The sequence below is a fragment of the Nelumbo lutea genome, chromosome 1 (genome assembly GCF_056320005.1).
Source record: "Nelumbo lutea isolate HS-2025 chromosome 1, American lotus-T2T, whole genome shotgun sequence".
NCBI classification, from domain to species: Eukaryota; Viridiplantae; Streptophyta; class Magnoliopsida; order Proteales; family Nelumbonaceae; genus Nelumbo; species Nelumbo lutea.
In genome coordinates this window covers 58,765,946-58,770,178 of record NC_142684.1, presented here as the reverse complement: position 1 = coordinate 58,770,178, position 4,233 = coordinate 58,765,946, and the positions used below count along the sequence as shown (strand labels likewise).

Below are 4,233 nucleotides of genomic sequence, written 5' to 3'. Positions count from 1 at the left end.
TTAAGCAAAATCAACCTGGTCAGTTTGAGTCAGGTTGGGTCGATTTCGGTTCTAAGTTCATCCCTATGATAAAATCTTACTAATTTTAAAAACAGTCATAAATTGAACATCATTTCAGCTATCTCCTATGATAAAATTTAAATGAAAAATTAATCACAAAAATTGTTCATTAATCACTATTCACTAATCCAAAGTTTCTTGCAACCATTCAAAAACTAGGTGGCCTAATGGGCTTTGGAACTTCATGTTTGAACTAAGAATTAAGTCGGTTCAATTTGGATTGATTTCAGTTTTCTTGTATAAAAACTGAAACCAACCCGAATCATTGATTTAGGAATTTGCACAACCCGAAATCAACCCGTAATGATGAAAACCCAGCCGACTCGGGTTGATCGGTTTGGTAGGGGCTTTCTTATCAACAGCCCTAATGATTACTCAAAGGTCGGGCGGCAGACTTTCAAATTGGCACGAGGGTTGTACATTTGAATCGGATTTTGAGCCGGCCTAAATCCCATTCAAATCTTGGAAAAAAAGATGAAACACACTGAAAAAAGCTTTCAAACTTCCCGCATTTGTTCTTCTCCTTCTTGTGTTTGAGAGGATGGCTTTCAAACCTTTTCACCAAGAGAATGCAAGAGATTGATCGAAAAGAAGGGAAAGGTAGCTCCAATCTCTCTCTCTCTCTCTTGATCAAGACTTTCTCACCACCGGATGGAAACCAGAGAACGACGTTGACATTAACAGGTGAGACCGAATCTCTCTCAGTCTTGATCAAGACTTTCTCACCACCGGATGGCAACCAGAGAATGGTGATGGCATTAACAGGTGAGACTCTCTCTCTCTCTCTCTCTCTCCCTCTCCCTCTCGGTCTTGATCAAAACTTTCTCACCACCAAACGACAGACAGAGAATGACGCTAACATTAACAGGTGAGACTCTTTCTGTAGTAAATGTTTTCTCTTGCATGTGCAATAAGATTGGGGTTGATTTTGTTCGAATTTACTCTTTCTTCTTCCTCTTTGTTGTTTGACCTTTTAGATTCTCTATAAATAGTGATAAGAAAATTTGGTGGTTAGGGTTTGGTGCACGTTTAGATCTCCTGAATCAGTTTTCTGGGAATGTGGTGGTTTAGGTCATGGTTATTAGTTGAATCTATTCCAGGCCTTGGGGGAAGTGAAGCATAATCTGGGTGGGTTGAAAACTTCACCAGCTTGTGAATTGTTACTAACACCAGGATGATACTGAAATTATCACATGAGATTAAAGTGGAAAAAAATAGATAATAAACATCAGTCTTTTGATGAATTCATAACCAGCCCTAGACAAAAAGAACACATAACATTCTCCCTAACTCGCATCTTAATGCTCTGAACTTTAATGGTTTAAATTTTAATGTTTGTTTTTGTTATGTGCAACTCCCTCCCAAGTTGATTCCAGGTAAGGAAGATTTGGCATAGGTAGACATATAGGGACTCCATCCCATGGTCACTAAGGCTATATTTGGTTTGAAGGAAAAGGTAGGGAAACCCATAAAGGTTTGTAAATGTTTCCCTACCTTTCCTTTCCTTTCCGTACTTTTTCTTTTAAACCAAACACAGCCTAAGTGTCCCTCCAAAAACCAGACTCCAAAAACAGAGGCATGGGATTAAATCCGTGTAATTGCAAGCTCTCTGTGGTAAGGTCAGTGGATTTCACGTGAACTCTGCTCTATCCCCACCCCTTAATCCCCCTATAATGTGTAATATTTAATGCCAAAAAACAAAAATTAAGAAACAAAAGAAAGAATATATCATTTTCTGAATGGAATAGAGAGAGAGAGCACTAACAAAAATGAAATAGGTGTCTCCTAAAAGGAAGAAAGAAACAATTGCTTTCTTTTATCAATGATACTCTCACCTGGCAAGATACCAATCGCCAGGTTTGGTTAGGCAATTACAGTAGGAGGGGTATACCCCCCATGGTGGATCTCCACAGCCTTGTTTCTTCTGGCAAGCTGAGATTTCCTACGGGCTCTAGTGTTTCTGTGCAGTGTTCCCACCTTGACTACCTTATCAATGACTGAGTAAGCTTCAGCTATCAACTTTTCAATTGGAAGAATTTCCTCAGCTTGAGCATCAGTTTTCTTCCTAAGAACATCTAGTGCTTCCAAAACCTGTAATAGATGTCATGAATTACATGTCAACCATTTTTTTTATGAATTTCCTCAACCATTCAACATCCATATTTATTTTTTATTGCATTTTTTATCAGTGTTATTTTGTTTATTGCGTTACTGTTAGCCCTCTGAATCAGAGAAGAAGGATAACTAGTACAAAAACATTTGGTTCTAACCAACTATGTGCTCAAATACATTCTTGAAATCAAAAAAGAAGAGATGGAAACAAACCAACTCAAAAAACTACATAATTTCAAACTTATAATAAATACATAGAAAAGGTACATGGTTCAGTTTCCATGTACTTAATCACTAACAGTTCCACAGTGCATTAAGCAGAAAACATTGCTTGTTAACTAGAAGATCTACTAGTTTTTTTCCCTGTACACATGAATGAGTGTCCATGCACTTAGACCATAAACATGAGGTATGATGCTTTCATCTATAAGACTACAACCGCTGCAGACATGAAAAGACAATTTCATAATCTCAGATATTTCACCATTACAAATTTATGACTTCATGGGGATATGATAATTTGCAATATTAAGGACTTTTTTTGGTATGTTAAAAATTATGGGCTTAAAAGAGTGAAATGAAAAATTAACAAAAAAATTGAGTAAAATGAAAACATATTCCTCTGTAGCAAGATACTCTTAGTCTCCTACAATTGGACTAAATCTAGATGCATTGCAACATATGAAGTTTCTATCTTTGGTATAGTTGGGTCATGCCAAGCACTGTGAAGGAGCTACTGAATAGCTGGGAGCTGCAGGGACTGTTAAAGCTTGCAAAAAACATCTGGGAGACCATTTCGGCTGCTGTTATTAGCTCTATATGGACAGAGAGAAACAAAGGATTTTCGGTAACACATGCAAAGATTCAAAAGATCTTATTGCTTTTGTCTTTGGAAAACTCCTGTCTTGGGCTCGGCTATCAAGGGGTTTCAGACCACCCAATTGAGGGATAGGTTGGGTTCTGGGAATTTCTAGAATTTGTAATGGCTTGAAATCCATGCTGTCTTGACCCAAAAGATAATTTTGGGGGAACCCTCTTGTATTATTATCTCTGATTTAATAAAATTTTACCTTACCTTTAGTCAAAAAAAAAAAAAAGAAAATTAGAAAACTTGTTTAAAACGCATCTTACTTGTTTTTAACACCTTATAAACAAAAACTTTCACCATAAAGATAAAGCAGAAGTTAATAAAGACTGAAATACTAAAAATAGAGAAATAAGGCAAGTGGTAAAGTTCTGGAATTGTACAACTAAATTGTGGGCAACCCAATTTCAGATTTTTAATCTTTTTAATGAAGGCAAACTGTGTGTGTTTGTCTACACATACACACTGGTTTTAGCTCTTTTTTATTTTCATGTACATAGAGGTTCTGTATAAGAGATCAGGCTTTACAAAAGGAACAAGTACTGGGACATTCCTTGGGACATTCCTTGAAAAGCTGCTACATTGAAAGCCATGATATAAGTACTGCTTTACTTATAAACAAACACAAGAGTACCTACTGCTTTTCTAAGGATCAGATCTTCAAAGGAAATGTTCTGTTCAAAAGTATGTCAGTTCCACCCCAACCATATTGTCCATATAATCAAAAAAGGCAGCATAGACCATAAGATGCTACTGCATTTGCTGAGCCCCTTTAATGTTGGACCAAAAAGAGAAGATGTAGTTTTATGGGAAGCACTGATTCAACCTGAAAATCTGAAGTGATACCAAAGAGTCTCCCTAACTCTGCAAATCTATATTATTATAGTTTCCTGAATAATCCATGTATGTGTTTTTAAAAAAGTTCAAAATTTGGTTTGCTTTGTTAAAAAATGTCAATATGTGTATGATATATATACCTGAATACTATGTTTAATAGTAAATGTGAAATCACAGAAAGAAACTAAACATGCAAGACCAATGGATCTAGTGGTATTGCCTTTCTTGATTAGTTGAATGACATAATTGGATTTTTAGATTCAAAGGCAAGCAATGATAATACTGAATCATGTCTTACCAAAAAAGGCTGAAGGCTCAAACTTTAATTGCATGATTTTGGTGTTAGACAGTTATGCCCT

The 4,233-nt window shown here is 36.2% G+C and overlaps 1 long non-coding RNA gene across 1 annotated transcript; it reads left to right on the top strand.

Moving 5' to 3' along the window:
* The first annotated feature begins 444 nt into the window (after positions 1–444).
* LOC148874733 (uncharacterized) lies at positions 445–3,282 on the top strand. Its single transcript, XR_016110253.1, has 2 exons — positions 445–825; positions 2,878–3,282. It is a non-coding gene; the product is annotated as an uncharacterized LOC148874733 (long non-coding RNA).
* Positions 3,283–4,233: the final 951 nt, after the last annotated feature.